At 38.9% G+C, this 17322-nt stretch overlaps 1 non-coding gene and 2 pseudogenes across 1 annotated transcript; all 3 read left to right on the forward strand.

Moving 5' to 3' along the window:
• Window positions 1-5508: 5508 nt before the first annotated feature.
• Window positions 5509-5637, forward strand: LOC139396626 (5S ribosomal RNA; annotated as a pseudogene).
• A 7934-nt stretch (window positions 5638-13571) lies between these two features.
• LOC139396627 (5S ribosomal RNA) lies at window positions 13572-13700 on the forward strand (annotated as a pseudogene).
• A 1197-nt stretch (window positions 13701-14897) lies between these two features.
• LOC139396620 (5S ribosomal RNA) lies at window positions 14898-15016 on the forward strand. Its single transcript, XR_011630796.1, has one exon. It is a non-coding gene; the product is annotated as a 5S ribosomal RNA (ribosomal RNA).
• The last annotated feature ends 2306 nt before the right edge of the window (window positions 15017-17322 follow it).

Raw genomic sequence — 17322 nt, forward strand, 5'->3', positions numbered from 1 at the left:
GATGCTGACAATAATACAGGAAACGCAAATGGATACAGAAAGCACAACAGGCACTAGAAAGAAGAGTTTAAGTTACGTGGAAGAGATGGATTTAGAATCCATTTCAGATTCAGATGACATGGAACAGATTGACAGAAAATGGGAGGGCTACAGGAAGAGGAAAGCGGTGGCGGAGGCGAAAAAGGATAGAAAAGGAAGAAAACATGACAACAGATAGAGGTAAATGAGAAAATATGTATTATTTTTACTATTTATTGGAATGGTTAATTTTATGTCAATCAATGCAAACGGTTTAAGAACAATGGAAAAATTTCAAAGAATTGTAAAAATGGAGAATTCCGATATTTTATGTCTTCAAGAAACACATTGGGACAACGTATGTATTTTAGAAGTAAGAAAAATATGGAGAGATTTTATTTTTGTTAACAATGGTAGGGGGAATTCAAGTGGTGTTGCAATTTTATTGAGGAAGGATGTAGTAGAGAATGTGAAACATATATATAATGATAATAACGGGAGGATTTTAATTTTAGATTTTGAATATATGAATATGGTTTTTAGAATTATAAATATTTATGCTCCTAATACTGAAATAGAGCGCAAAGATTTATTTTTAGAATTAGGGAAATGGTGTGAGGGGAACTGTATTGTAGTTGGGGATTTTAATATTAAAATGGATAGACTGGATATGACAAGGGGAGCTATTTTTAGAAGTGATGTATCTAGGGGGGTTTTAAAGAAGATGATGTTAGAAAAAGGAATGATTGATATGTGGAGAGAGGAAAATCCAGACAAAAGAGAATTTTCTAGAAGGCAGGTGGTTTTAGGGGTTTTGAAACAAACTAGGATTGATCTGGTTTTAGTAAAAGAAGGTTTGAGGAATTTTATGAAAGCTATTAAGTATGTTTTTACAACTTTTAGTGATCATGCAGGTTTAACATTTTCAGTGGGTTTAGATGAGGAAAGAACAGGGGGTGGGATATGGTGTATGAATGCAGGGTATTTAGAAGATGAGGAATATGGGAAACACCTTAAATCTTTGATAGCATGTGAAATAGAGGATAAGCGGAAAGAGAATGATAAGTGTTTATGGTGGGACAAGGTTAAGGAAAAAATAAAAGTTTTTAGTATAAGATATGCAAGGAAAAAGCGAGGAAGGATGAAAAGAGAAGAAAATGAGTTGAGGGCTAGATTGGATGAAGAAATGGGGAAGTGTGACAGTGAACCTAATTATAATGTAGAAACGTTTTTAGATTTAAAAGCAAAATTGAGTAAATATGAAATAGATAAGTGTAAGGGTGCAATTATAAGAAGTAGGGCAAAGTATGTTTTAGAGGGGGAGAAATGTACTTCATTTTTTCTTGGTTTAGAGAAGAATAAACAGAGGAGAACATATATTAGAGAGATTGAAAATGTAAAGGGTGAAGTTGTTAATGATTATGTAGAGATATTAGAAACAGTGCAGAATTTTTATAAGGATTTATTTAAGAAAGGGGAGGTGGATGAGGGGTGTGTAAAGGAGATATTGAATAGTGTGGATGTGCAAATTAATGTAGAGGATAAACAAATGTGTGATGGGAAGATAACAGTGAATGAAGTTAAAGATGCGATTAGGGGGTTACAAGTAAATAAGAGTCCTGGTGTGGATGGAATAATTGCAGAATTTTATAAAGTATATGAAAGTTTTTTAGCACCTATTTTATTGGAAGTTTATCAATATATGGAGGATAATAATAGTGTTTCAGAATCTATGGTGACAGGGCTGATAACGATTTTATATAAAAATAAGGGGAGCAAATTGAAACTGGAGAATTATAGGCCAATTAGTTTGTTAAATTCGGATTATAAGATTTTAGCTAAGATCCTGGCAAATAGAATGAAGCAAGTTTTAAATGATATTATAGCACCTACACAGAATTATAGTGTGCCTGGTAGAGATATTGCCGATACAATTAATACGATTAGAGATGTGATAAATAAAATGAATCATGATAAGATGGGGGGAATAGTTTTAAGCATAGATTTAAATAAAGCCTTTGATAGGGTAGAGCATGATTTTATGTTTAGGGTAATGGATAAATATGGTTTTGGTAATAGAATAATAGGATGGATAAAATTATTATATAAGAAGGCAAAAAGTAGGGTGAAGTGTAATGGGGTTTTAACTGATTCTTTTATTCTTGAGAGATCTGTGAGACAGGGATGCCCTTTATCAGCTTTATTATTTGTTTTATCGGTGGAACCTTTAGCAGCATTTTTAAAAAAAGATCATCTTATAAATTGTGTACAGACTCCACAAGGAGGTTTTAGTTTGATTCATCAATACGCAGATGATACCACTATAACAGTTAGAGATGAGGGAAGTGTAAAAAGGGTGATGGAGTGTTTTAAAGTATATGGACAAGCATCAGGGGCAAAGGTTAATATGGAGAAGTCAGTTGTAATGTATATTGGGAAGATTAATGAGGGGAATTTTACTTTTAAGGTGGTAAAAGATTATTTTAAGGTGTTAGGAGTGTTTTTAGGGGTGAATGAAATAGAAGCTAGGGATTTGACATGGAGTGGTGTGATAAATAAAGTTAGGAAGGTAGTAAATATGTGGAGGGGGAGGTCTTTGAAGTTAAAAGGGAAAGTCATTGTGATAAATTCCTTGTTGATGTCAATTTTTATTTATGTAATGAATGTTTTGGATATGCCAGAATGGGTTTTATCTGAAATGAATAAGATCTTAGTTGATTTTTTATGGGACGGGAAGGGGGTGAAAATAGCTTTTAAAACTTTGATTGCAGGTTATGAGGAGGGGGGTTTGAAGTTGGTGGATTTAAGGGTAAGGAAAATAGCAATAAGAGTGAAAATGGTAAGGAAATATTTATATGGTGAATTGGATTATGGGTGGAAAAGGTTTTTTAAAGAGTATTTGAATAAGGTTGGGAGGATTGGGGATAATGGTTTATTGATGTGTGTGAAACAGGAAATGTTAGAAAATATACCGTTGTTTTATAAAGAAGTGTTTGGGGCTTGGGGGCAATTTTTACCAAATATTTCTTATGAATGTACCATCTTAGAAAACATTTTAAATCAGCCGATATTTTTAAATCCAAAGATCAAGTCTAAAGATATGACGTTGTTTTGTAAATACTTTATGAGGGCTGGGATGAGGCAGATAGGTGACATAGTATATGAGGTAATTCCTGGGTTCCTTCCGTTGCAGGCAATATATGATAATGTGGTTGAAATAGATGAAGAGATTAGTAAAACTACAGTGGAGAATATGTACAAGAAAATATTAGGATGTATTCCTGGGGAGTGGGTGATTTTAATAAATAAAGAGGTGGCTAAAAGATCTAGGGGTTTACCGGTTTTATATTGTGAAAGTAATGGGGAGAAACATGATTTATCAGGGTTAAAAGTTAAAATGGTTTATAGTAAATGTATTTTAAAAGAGATAAAAGTTCCTGCATCGGAAAAAGTGTGGTCAAGGGTGTTTGCAAATATGGATGTGAAATCAATATGGAAGAATGTAAATGTAAAATATAATTCTATAGAGTGTGAAGACAATGATTTTAAATTGAAACATAATAGGATTTTTACAAATGTGGTTTTGCATCAAATAAATAGGGATATTAAAAGAGAATGTGATATTTGTGGTACGGGGGTGGAACATTTTATGCACTTTTTCGTTGAATGTAGCAGGTTAAAAGATTTTCATGAGTTTTTAAAAGGGCTTTTAGTAAAACATTGGGGGGAGGAGATTTTTAATGGGGTGGAATGGAGGAGATTCTTTCTTTTTGGTATTAATGGGAAAAGTAAAGTTTTGAATTTTAATTTGGTTAATTATGTTTTAAGTCATGCTAGATATGCTGTAAGACAAAGAAGGAATATGGGTCATTATGAAGGGAAATGTGTGAGTGTGGAAGGTCTTTTTAGGAGGACTTTAGAAAATGATACAGAGATAATATATAAATACGGGGGAGGAAATTTTGAAAAACTGTTTGTGTGGGGGAGTACTTTTATTGAAATAATGTCAAATGGGAAACTTGCATTTAATTATTAATTGGAATTAGTGAATGACTGTGTTTTAAATTGGTTTTCTTCTATTACTCTTCTGATGTTATTAAAAGGGTGAATTGTTCATCCTTAATTATTACTGACTGAATGTTGCAAATATTGTACGATTTTTCATAATAAAAAAAAAAAAAAAAAAAAAAAAAAAAAAAAAAATACGCCCGATCTCGTCCGATCTCGGAAGCTAAGCAGGGTCGGGCCTGGTTAGTACTTGGATGGGAGACCGCCTGGGAATACCAGGTGCTGTAAGCTTTTTGCTCCAGTAGAGGGTACTCTTGTGTCATGCGTGGAGCAACTGCCTTTTATTTATCGCCCTAATAATGTTGTGTCTTTTTATTGGACTACATGCAGTTTGTTAGTGCTGCCCTGCCCTGATCAAATCCAATCATGGACAGTGCGTTTCCCTCGAAATGTAGGCACTACATTCAGCATTTGTTTTTAGACTGTCAATGTCTGTCGTCCATTAGGGCCCTGTAAAATCCCTTCAATGTTTTGCCTGACCCCCCCCCCCCCCCCCCCCAAAAAAAATTCCAACCTCTCCTCCGTTTACATTTCCCGGTTTACCGTTTATCCCTGCTTCTCCAGGTTTGCGCTCTCAAAAGCACACCTTTTTAATCGAAATATAACACGATTGGATGTTCTATGTCCACGACAACATTTAAAACCCTAGCAGGAGACCACTTTTGAGGTCTGGGAAAAATTGAAGACATATCGATTTTGGGGTGTAGTTACCCTTTAAACGCAAGTGTGCGCCAGGAAGAGACCTTTGTTTGGTTAAGCGGTGTTGCTGTAGCGCTCATGTGATTGCGGAGTTTGCAAAACAAATGGCCACTGGATGGATGCAAATAATGATGATATAATTCTGCCAAGCTGGCATAGGCTACTTTGCAGTTAACATTTCATTGAGAAGGTTTTTGTGGGAAGCCTTTCCTTCTCTACCAGAAGAAGGTAATCATTAGCCTCAACGCTAACGGCTACACAAAGTGTAGACCTGCGCGCGCTCCGCACGCATGCGCACAGAAACTGGGCAGTCCTGTGCTGTTTCTGAAAGTTGCGTGGAAATAGGAATCACTGATGCATTTTGTTGATGATGTCTAATGATTCTCTTGGGCAAATGAATGCATTTTCTAACAAGTTGAAAGGATTTAGTTGATTTCCTCCTTAGTTCAAAACATTTTTGAATATTGTTGAATTTCGGTTTAAAGTCTGGATTCCGTGATTCCGTGTGGGCGCGCCGTATTATATAGGGCCCTAGTCCATGAAGTTATCATAAGTGTGAACATAGGATATGCCCCCCCCCCCCCACAAGAGTGAAATATATGGGCTGGAAAGGAAATGTAAGCAAGGTTTGAGCTTTGTCAGTGTGTCACAACGTGGACATTTCTCTGTCTCCCGATGAATGAGCGGCACATTGATATATAGTGTACCAAGAGAGTTCCCTTCGCTTACGGCCATACCAGCCTGAATACGCCCGATCTCGTCCGATCTCGTCCGATCTCGGAAGCTAAGCAGGGTCGGGCCTGGTTAGTACTTGGATGGGAGACCGCCTGGGAATACCAGGTGCTGTAAGCTTTTTGCTCCAGTAGAGGGTACTCTTGTGTCATGCGTGGAGCAACTGCCTTTTATTTATCGCCCTAATAATGTTGTGTCTTTTTATTGGACTACATGCAGTTTGTTAGTGCTGCCCTGCCCTGATCAAATCCAATCATGGACAGTGCGTTTCCCTCGAAATGTAGGCACTACATTCAGCATTTGTTTTTAGACTGTCAATGTCTGTCATCCATTAGGGCCCTGTAAAATCCCTTCAATGTTTTGCCTGACCCCCCCCCCCCCAAAAAAAAAAAATTCCAACCTCTCCTCCGTTTACATTTCCCGGTTTACCGTTTATCCCTGCTTCTCCAGGTTTGCGCTCTCAAAAGCACACCTTTTTAATCGAAATATAACACGATTGGATGTTCTATGTCCACGACAACATTTAAAACCCTAGCAGGAGACCACTTTTGAGGTCTGGGAAAAATTGAAGACATATCGATTTTGGGGTGTAGTTACCCTTTAAACGCAAGTGTGCGCCAGGAAGAGACCTTTGTTTGGTTAAGCGGTGTTGCTGTAGCGCTCATGTGATTGCGGAGTTTGCAAAACAAATGGCCACTGGATGGATGCAAATAATGATGATATAATTCTGCCAAGCTGGCATAGGCTACTTTGCAGTTAACATTTCATTGAGAAGGTTTTTGTGGGAAGCCTTTCCTTCTCTACCAGAAGAAGGTAATCATTAGCCTCAACGCTAACGGCTACACAAAGTGTAGACCTGCGCGCGCTCCGCACGCATGCGCACAGAAACTGGGCAGTCCTGTGCTGTTTCTGAAAGTTGCGTGGAAATACGAATCACTGATGCATTTTGTTGATGATGTCTAATGATTCTCTTGGGCAAATGAATGCATTTTCTAACAAGTTGAAAGGATTTAGTTGATTTCCTCCTTAGTTCAAAACATTTTTGAATATTGTTGAATTTCGGTTTAAAGTCTGGATTCCGTGATTCCGTGTGGGCGTGCCGTATTATATAGGGCCCTAGTCCATGAAGTTGTCATAAGTGTGAACATAGGATATGCCCCCCACAAGAGTGAAATATATGGGCTGGAAAGGAAATGTAAGCAAGGTTTGAGCTTTGTCAGTGTGTCACAACGTGGACATTTCTCTGTCTCCCGATGAATGAGCGGCACATTGACTTTATATAGTGTACCAAGAGAGTTCCCTTCGCTTACGGCCATACCAGCCTGAATACGCATTTCCTGATTGGAGAAGTGACGACAGGTGCGAGTGTCTGAGCTGTGAGTGAGTGTTTGCTGGAGAGTGTTTGCTCGAGAGCTATTTTTGTTTAAATTAATTGGTTTTTGCAATATAATTTATTATTTTCTTTAGTTGAATAGTTTAAAGTTGGGTTAGTCTTCCCCCTTGCAGTTTTTTCTGCTTGGGGGAGAGGTTTTTTGGATTTATTTTTTTACTATGACGGACAACATGGAAAAGACAAACGGAATGGACAAAGACAACGAAAAGGCGCAACGGAAGAAAAATGAAGATAACGAAGGAATGAAATATGGAAAAGAATACACGGTGGCAATTAAGTTGGAAGGAGAAGACAAAGTGACGACAATGGAACTACTAAGAGCAATTAAGGAGGTGTGTGGAGAGGTGGTGGGATGCCGAATGAAAGGAGAAAAGAATTATGAAATTACGATGAGAAATGAAAGAGGAAAAGAACGGTTAATGGATGGATTGCGAATAAAGGACACAAGGATTCTGGCGAGAGATATTAATGTGAAGGAATTGGTGGTGTCTTTTATGAATCTCCCAGTATACGTAGAAGATGGTGTGATACTGAGCAAGCTGAGTAGCTGGGGAGTGACGGCCGTCTCGGAGATAAGGAGGAGAGTTTGGCCAGGAACGGAGGTGGTTGACGGGACACGTTTCTGCAAGGTCAAGTTCACAGAAAAAGTGACATCATTACCTTATTCTACAAGAATTGAGACGTTGGAGGGAGCAGAATATTTCAGGGTCATTCACGACAAACAGGTCAGAGTGTGCCGTATGTGTATCCAACCCGGGCACATAGTAAAAGACTGCCCGGAATTTAAGTGTTTTAAGTGTGGCAATCAAGGACACTATGCGAGAGAATGTGATGGAGAGAAGGAAAGGAATTTGTGTGGTGGATGCAGAAAGAGATTGGCGGAGTGCAACTGTGGAGAGGTTGGGGCTGAAGAGGGGAGTCAAACAATATTCGAGGAAGCAGTGGTATTGTCGCAAGAAGGAGAAGAAGATGGAGGAGAGGACGTGGTGGAAGGTGGAGAGACGGGAAGCAAGAAGGAAGAAGGACCAGAAGATAAATGAAATTGGGAGTAGTATGGACTCAGAAATAAGAAGAGGGAGTTTTCAGGAGGAGGGGGGGAGTGGACTGGGGGGAAGCACGGGGGACTCACAGGTTTTGGGGGAAAGCTCAGCACTAACAAGTAGCGTGGGGGGTGAAGAAATGGAGGGGGTTATGGAGTTGATGACAATACCAGAGACGGCGATGAGCACGGGGAGCACAGCGGAGGTGGATGCCAAGAGTGGGAGTTGGCTGGATAACATGGACTTGGAGGAGATATCGGACACGGATGATGGGCAAATGATGGAAAGAACGAGGGAAGGATACAGGAAGAGGAAAGCGGTGGCGAAAAGGGGAGAGAAAGGGTGGAAGAAGGAAGAAACTGGATAACAGGTAGAGGATAATGAAATTATATTTTATTATTTTATTATTTATTAGAATGGTCAATATAATGTCAATAAATGCAAATGGTTTGAGAACAATGGGTAAATTTAATAGAATAGTCCAAATGAAGAATTCAGATATTTTATGTATTCAAGAAACACACTGGGATAATGTTTGTGTTTTAGAAGTAAAAAAAATATGGAGGGATTTTATTTATGTAAACAATGGCAGAGGGAATTCAAGTGGGGTTGCAATTTTATTAAGGAAGGATGTAGTAGAAAATGTGAAGAAGATATATAATGATAATAATGGGAGGATTTTAATTTTGGATTTTGAATATATGAATAGGGTTTTTAGGATTATAAATATTTATGCGCCGAATAATGAGATAGAGCGAAAGAATTTATTTTTAGAATTAGGGAAATGGTGCAAGGGTAACTGTATTTTAGTTGGGGATTTTAATGTTAAAATGGATAGATTAGATATGTCAAGGGGAGCTATTTTTAGAAATGACGTATCGAGAGGGGTTTTAAGGAAGATTATGTGTGAAAACAGTCTGATTGATATATGGAGAGACGAGAACCCGAATAAGAGAGGTTTTTCTAGAAGGCAGGTGGTTTTAGGGGAGTTGAAACAGACACGGATAGATCTGGTTTTAGTAAATGAAGGGTTAAGGAATTTTATGAAGGATATTAATTATATTTTTACAACTTTTAGTGATCATGCTGGGTTAACATTTTCGGTGGGGTTAGATAAGGGAAGGAAAGGGGGAGGAATATGGTGCATGAATGCAGGGTATCTAGGTGATGAAGAATATGGAATACAGCTTAAATCTTTGATAGAACATGAAATGGAGGATAAGCAAAAAGGGAATGATAAGTGCCAGTGGTGGGAAAATGTAAAGAAAAAAATTAAAGGTTTTAGTATTAGATATGCAAGGAAGAAGAGGAGTAGGATGACAAGAGAAGAACAGTTTTTAAGAGAAAAATTGAATGAAGAAATGAGGAAATGTGATATTGATCCTATTTATAATATTGAAAGGTTTTTAGATTTAAAGGCACAATTGAGCAAGTGTGAAATAGATAAGTGTAAGGGGGCATCGATTAGAAGTAGGGCAAAGTATGTGTTGGAAGGGGAGAAATGTACGTCTTTTTTTCTTGGTTTAGAGAAAACTAAACAGACGAAATCATATATTAGTGAGATAGAAAATGTAAAGGGTGAAGTGGTAAATGATTATGTTGAGATATTAGAAACCGTACAGAATTTTTATAAGGATTTATTTAAGAAAGGGGAGGTGGATGAGGGGAGTGTAAAGGAGATTTTAGGTAGTGTGGATGTGCAAATTGGTGTTGAGGATAAGCAAAGATGTGATAGGAAGATAACAGTGGATGAAGTGAAAGATGCAATTAAGGGTTTACAAATAAATAAAAGTCCTGGAGTAGATGGACTAATTGCAGAGTTTTATAAAATGTATGAAAGTTTTTTAGCACCGATTTTAATGGGAGTGTATCAATATATGGAAGATAATAATACTGTTTCAGACTCCATGGTGACAGGGCTGATATCGATTTTATATAAAAATAAGGGGAGTAAATTAAAATTGGAGAATTATAGGCCAATTAGTTTATTAAACTCAGATTATAAGATTTTAGCTAAGATATTGGCAAATAGAATGAAGATGGTTTTAAATGATATTATAGCACCTACACAAAATTATAGTGTGCCTGGAAGAGACATAGCTGATACTATTATTACACTTAGAGATGTGATAAATAAAATGAATAGCATATAGATTTTAATAAAGCTTTTGACAGGGTGGAACATGATTTTATGTTTAGGGTACTGGAAAAATATGGGTTTGGAAACAGAATAATAGGATGGATAAAATTATTATATAGAAAGGCAAAAAGTAGAGTAAAATGTAATGGGGTTTTAACAGATTCTTTTATTCTTGAGAGATCGGTGAGACAGGGGTGCCCTTTATCAGCATTATTGTATGTTTTATCGGTAGAACCCTTAGCGGCATACCTTAAAAAAGATAATTTTATAAATTGTGTAGAGACTCCGCAAGGAGGTTTTAGTTTAATTAATCAATATGCAGACGATACCACAATAACAGTTAGAGATGAGGGAAGTGTTAAAAGGGTGATAGAGTGTTTTAAAGTATATGAGCAAGCCTCAGGAGCAAAAGTGAATATGGAGAAGTCAGTAATAATGTATGTTGGGAAGATTAATGAGGGGATTTTTCCTTTTAAAATGGTAAATGATTATTTTAAGGTGTTAGGTGTGTTTTTAGGGGTGAAGGAACAGGAAGCTAGGGATCTGACATGGAGTGGTGTAATAAATAAAGTTAGAAAGGTGGTAAATATGTGGAGGAGGAGGTCTTTGAAATTAAAAGGGAAAGTAATTGTTGTAAATTCCTTGCTGATGTCAATTTTTATTCATGTCATGAATGTTTTAGATGTACCAGAATGGGTTTTATCGGAAATAAATAAGATTTTAGTTGATTTTTTATGGGATGGGAAAGGTGCGAAAATTTCTTTTAAAACTTTGATTGCAGGTTATGAGGAGGGGGGTTTGAAGTTGGTGGATTTAAATGTGAGGAAAAAAGCAATTAGAGTCAAAATGGTACGTAAATATTTATATGGTGAATTAGATTATGGATGGAAAATATTTTTTAAGGAGTATTTGCAGGAGGTTGGGAGGATGGGGGACAATGGTTTATTGATGTGTATGAAAAAGGAAATGTTAGGTAATATACCTTTGTTTTATAGAGAAGTGTTTGAGGCTTGGGGGGAGTTTTTACCAAATATTTATTATGAGTGTACCATTTTAGACAATATTTTAAATCAGCCAATTTTTTTAAATCCCAAGATACAGTATAATAATAAGATGTTGTTTTGTAAATATTTTATGAGGGCTGGGATGAGACAGATTGGGGACATTTTATATGAGGTCATTCCGGGGTTCCTTCCATGTCAGGCAATATTTGATAATGTGGATGAAGAAAATGATGAAATAAGTAGAACTACTGTGGAGAACATGTATAAGAGAATATTAGGATGTCTTCCTGGTGAGTGGGGTGTGTTAATAAATAAAGAGGTGGCTACAAGAGCTAAGGGTTTACCGGTTTTATATTATGAAAGTAATGGGAAGAAGTATGATTTGTCAGGTTTGAAAGTTAAAAAGGTTTATGAAAAATTTATTTTAAGAGAGATAAAAACTCCTGCTTCGGAAAAAGTGTGGTCTAGGGTGTTTGCAAATATAGATGTGAAATCAATATGGAAGAATGTAAATGTAAAATATAATTCTATAGAATGTGAAGACAATGATTTTAAATTGAAACATAATAGGATATTTACGAACGTGGTTTTACATCAAATAAATAGAGATGTTAAAAGAGAATGTGATATTTGTGGTACGGGGGCGGAAAATTTTATGCACTTTTTTATTGAATGTAGTAGATTAGAAGAGTTTCATAAGTTTTTAAAGGGGATTTTAGTACAACATTGGGGAGAAGAGATTGTTGCTGGGGTTGAGTGGAGGAGGTTGTTTCTTTTTGGTTTAACTGGGAAAAGCAAAGTTTTTAATTTTAATTTGATGAATTTTGTTCTTAGTCATGCCAGATACGCTGTAAGACTAAGAAGGAATTTGGGACATTATGAGGGGAAAATTGTGAGTGTGGAGGTTTTATTTAGAAGTATTTTAGAGAAAGATATAGAAATAATATATAAATATGGTGGATGTAATTTTGAAAAATTGTTTGTGTGGGGGAGCACTTTTATTGAAATTGAGTCGAATGGAAAACTTGGTTTTAATTATTAATTGGTTTTGGTGGATGATTGGGGTTTTAATAGGTTTTCTTTTCTTTTTTTTTGATTTTGTAAAAGGATGAATTGTTCATCCTTTTTTATAATTGATTGAATGTTGTGAATATTATGTGTTTTTTTGCATAATAAAAGATAAAAAAAAAAAAATACGCCCGATCTCGTCCGATCTCGGAAGCTAAGCAGGGTCGGGCCTGGTTAGTACTTGGATGGGAGACCGCCTGGGAATACCAGGTGCTGTAAGCTTTTTGCTCCAGTAGAGGGTACTCTTGTGTCATGCGTGGAGCAACTGCCTTTTATTTATCGCCCTAATAATGTTGTGTCTTTTTATTGGACTACATGCAGTTTGTTAGTGCTGCCCTGCCCTGATCAAATCCAATCATGGACAGTGCGTTTCCCTCGAAATGTAGGCACTACATTCAGCATTTGTTTTTAGACTGTCAATGTCTGTCGTCCATTAGGGCCCGTTAAAATCCCTTCAATGTTTTGCCTGACCCCCCCCCCCCAAAAAAAATTCCAACCTCTCCTCCGTTTACATTTCCCGGTTTACCGTTTATCCCTGCTTCTCCAGGTTTGCGCTCTCAAAAGCACACCTTTTTAATCGAAATATAACACGATTGGATGTTCTATGTCCACGACAACATTTAAAACCCTAGCAGGAGACCACTTTTGAGGTCTGGGAAAAATTGAAGACATATCGATTTTGGGGTGTAGTTACCCTTTAAACGCAAGTGTGCGCCAGGAAGAGACCTTTGTTTGGTTAAGCGGTGTTGCTGTAGCGCTCATGTGATTGCGGAGTTTGCAAAACAAATGGCCACTGGATGGATGCAAATAATGATGATATAATTCTGCCAAGCTGGCATAGGCTACTTTGCAGTTAACATTTCATTGAGAAGGTTTTTGTGGGAAGCCTTTCCTTCTCTACCAGAAGAAGGTAATCATTAGCCTCAACGCTAACGGCTACACAAAGTGTAGACCTGCGCGCGCTCCGCACGCATGCGCACAGAAACTGGGCAGTCCTGTGCTGTTTCTGAAAGTTGCGTGGAAATAGGAATCACTGATGCATTTTGTTGATGATGTCTAATGATTCTCTTGGGCAAATGAATGCATTTTCTAACAAGTTGAAAGGATTTAGTTGATTTCCTCCTTAGTTCAAAACATTTTTGAATATTGTTGAATTTCGGTTTAAAGTCTGGATTCCGTGATTCCGTGTGGGCGCGCCGTATTATATAGGGCCCTAGTCCATGAAGTTGTCATAAGTGTGAACATAGGATATGCCCCCCCCCCCCCCACAAGAGTGAAATATATGGGCTGGAAAGGAAATGTAAGCAAGGTTTGAGCTTTGTCAGTGTGTCACAACGTGGACATTTCTCTGTCTCCCGATGAATGAGCGGCACATTGACTTTATATAGTGTACCAAGAGAGTTCCCTTCGCTTACGGCCATACCAGCCTGAATACGCCCGATCTCGTCCGATCTCGTCCGATCTCGGAAGCTAAGCAGGGTCGGGCCTGGTTAGTACTTGGATGGGAGACCGCCTGGGAATACCAGGTGCTGTAAGCTTTTTGCTCCAGTAGAGGGTACTCTTGTGTCATGCGTGGAGCAACTGCCTTTTATTTATCGCCCTAATAATGTTGTGTCTTTTTATTGGACTACATGCAGTTTGTTAGTGCTGCCCTGCCCTGATCAAATCCAATCATGGACAGTGCGTTTCCCTCGAAATGTAGGCACTACATTCAGCATTTGTTTTTAGACTGTCAATGTCTGTCGTCCATTAGGGCCCTGTAAAATCCCTTCAATGTTTTGCCTGACCCCCCCCCCCCCCCCCCCCCCCAAAAAAAAATTCCAACCTCTCCTCCGTTTACATTTCCCGGTTTACCGTTTATCCCTGCTTCTCCAGGTTTGCGCTCTCAAAAGCAAACCTTTTTAATCGAAATATAACACGATTGGATGTTCTATGTCCACGACAACATTTAAAACCCTAGCAGGAGACCACTTTTGAGGTCTGGGAAAAATTGAAGACATATCGATTTTGGGGTGTAGTTACCCTTTAAACGCAAGTGTGCGCCAGGAAGAGACCTTTGTTTGGTTAAGCGGTGTTGCTGTAGCGCTCATGTGATTGCGGAGTTTGCAAAACAAATGGCCACTGGATGGATGCAAATAATGATGATATAATTCTGCCAAGCTGGCATAGGCTACTTTGCAGTTAACATTTCATTGAGAAGGTTTTTGTGGGAAGCCTTTCCTTCTCTACCAGAAGAAGGTAATCATTAGCCTCAACGCTAACGGCTACACAAAGTGTAGACCTGCGCGCGCTCCGCACGCATGCGCACAGAAACTGGGCAGTCCTGTGCTGTTTCTGAAAGTTGCGTGGAAATAGGAATCACTGATGCATTTTGTTGATGATGTCTAATGATTCTCTTGGGCAAATGAATGCATTTTCTAACAAGTTGAAAGGATTTAGTTGATTTCCTCCTTAGTTCAAAACATTTTTGAATATTGTTGAATTTCGGTTTAAAGTCTGGATTCCGTGATTCCGTGTGGGCGCGCCGTATTATATAGGGCCCTAGTCCATGAAGTTATCATAAGTGTGAACATAGGATATGCCCCCCCCCCCCACAAGAGTGAAATATATGGGCTGGAAAGGAAATGTAAGCAAGGTTTGAGCTTTGTCAGTGTGTCACAACGTGGACATTTCTCTGTCTCCCGATGAATGAGCGGCACATTGACTTTATATAGTGTACCAAGAGAGTTCCCTTCGCTTACGGCCATACCAGCCTGAATACGCCCGATCTCGTCCGATCTCGGAAGCTAAGCAGGGTCGGGCCTGGTTAGTACTTGGATGGGAGACCGCCTGGGAATACCAGGTGCTGTAAGCTTTTTGCTCCAGTAGAGGGTACTCTTGTGTCATGCGTGGAGCAACTGCCTTTTATTTATCGCCCTAATAATGTTGTGTCTTTTTATTGGACTACATGCAGTTTGTTAGTGCTGCCCTGCCCTGATCAAATCCAATCATGGACAGTGCGTTTCCCTCGAATTGTAGGCACTACATTCAGCATTTGTTTTTAGACTGTCAATGTCTGTCGTCCATTAGGGCCCTGTAAAATCCCTTCAATGTTTTGCCTGACCCCCCCCCCCCCAAAAAAAAATTCCAACCTCTCCTCCGTTTACATTTCCCGGTTTACCGTTTATCCCTGCTTCTCCAGGTTTGCGCTCTCAAAAGCAAACCTTTTTAATCGAAATATAACACGATTGGATGTTCTATGTCCACGACAACATTTAAAACCCTAGCAGGAGACCACTTTTGAGGTCTGGGAAAAATTGAAGACATATCGATTTTGGGGTGTAGTTACCCTTTAAACGCAAGTGTGCGCCAGGAAGAGACCTTTGTTTGGTTAAGCGGTGTTGCTGTAGCGCTCATGTGATTGCGGAGTTTGCAAAACAAATGGCCACTGGATGGATGCAAATAATGATGATATAATTCTGCCAAGCTGGCATAGGCTACTTTGCAGTTAACATTTCATTGAGAAGGTTTTTGTGGGAAGCCTTTCCTTCTCTACCAGAAGAAGGTAATCATTAGCCTCAACGCTAACGGCTACACAAAGTGTAGACCTGCGCGCGCTCCGCACGCATGCGCACAGAAACTGGGCAGTCCTGTGCTGTTTCTGAAAGTTGCGTGGAAATAGGAATCACTGATGCATTTTGTTGATGATGTCTAATGATTCTCTTGGGCAAATGAATGCATTTTCTAACAAGTTGAAAGGATTTAGTTGATTTCCTCCTTAGTTCAAAACATTTTTGAATATTGTTGAATTTCGGTTTAAAGTCTGGATTCCGTGATTCCGTGTGGGCGCGCCGTATTATATAGGGCCCTAGTCCATGAAGTTGTCATAAGTGTGAACATAGGATATGCCCCCCCCCCCCCCCCCCCACAAGAGTGAAATATATGGGCTGGAAAGGAAATGTAAGCAAGGTTTGAGCTTTGTCAGTGTGTCACAACGTGGACATTTCTCTGTCTCCCGATGAATGAGCGGCACATTGACTTTATATAGTGTACCAAGAGAGTTCCCTTCGCTTACGGCCATACCAGCCTGAGTGAGCACTTCCTGTTTGGAAAGTGAGACAGGTGTTGGTAATTAAGTCGTGAGTGAGTGAGTGTTTGTTTGCTTGAGAGCTTTTTTGGTTATTTTCAACGTTTTTTGAAGTATAATTTAGATTTTTGGCATTTGAACAAGTTTAAGTTTGGTTCGTTTTTTCCCCCTTTGCAGTTTTGCTGCTTGGGGGAGAGTTTTTTGGGTTAAGGTTTTTTACAATGACGGACAACATGGCAATGGCTAATGGAACGGACAAAGACAAAGAAAATGCTCAACGGAAGAAAAATGGAGATGAAGGAGAGATGAAATATGGCAAAGAATTTACGGTGGCAGTGGAGTTGATGGGAGAAGATAGGGTCACGACGATGGAATTACTACGTGCGATTAAAGAGGTGTGTGGAGAGGTGGTGGGATGTAGAGTAAAAGGAGAAAGAAAGTATGAGGTCACGATGAGAAATGGAAAAGGAAAAGAGCGCTTAATGGATGGATTTATGATTAAAGAAACAAGAATTATGGCAAGAGACATGGTTTCCAATGAACTTATAGTCTCTTTTATGAATTTGCCTGTGTATATGGAAGACAACGCTATATTGGCCAAGCTAGGTAGCTGGGGTGTATCAGCAGTCTCTGAAATCAGGAGGAGAGTTTGGCCAGGGACGGAGATAGCAGATGGAACAAGATACTGCAAAGTGAAATTTACGGACACTGTGAAATCATTGCCGTACTCTACAAGGTTTGACACACTTGAAGGAGGAGAGTACTTTAGAGTCATTCATGACAAGCAGGTCAGAGTTTGTAGGCTCTGTATTCAGCCTGGTCACATTTTGAAGGACTGCCCTGAATTCAAATGTTATAAGTGTGGGAAGCAAGGGCATTATGCAAGAGAATGTGTAGGTGGAAAGGAAAGGGCATTTTGCGAAGGATGTCGCATGAGAACTGACGAGTGCAACTGTGGAGAGGTTGTGAATGAGGAGAGGAGCCAGGATCTCTTTGTGGAGACTGATGTATCACCGAGACCAGAAGAAGATGATGGAGGAGAGGACGTGGTGGAGGGTGGAGAGACGGAGAACGCAAGAAGGGAGAAGATCGAA

Source organism: Oncorhynchus clarkii, unplaced genomic scaffold (assembly GCF_045791955.1).
Source record: "Oncorhynchus clarkii lewisi isolate Uvic-CL-2024 unplaced genomic scaffold, UVic_Ocla_1.0 unplaced_contig_754_pilon_pilon, whole genome shotgun sequence".
NCBI classification, from domain to species: domain Eukaryota; kingdom Metazoa; phylum Chordata; class Actinopteri; order Salmoniformes; family Salmonidae; genus Oncorhynchus; species Oncorhynchus clarkii.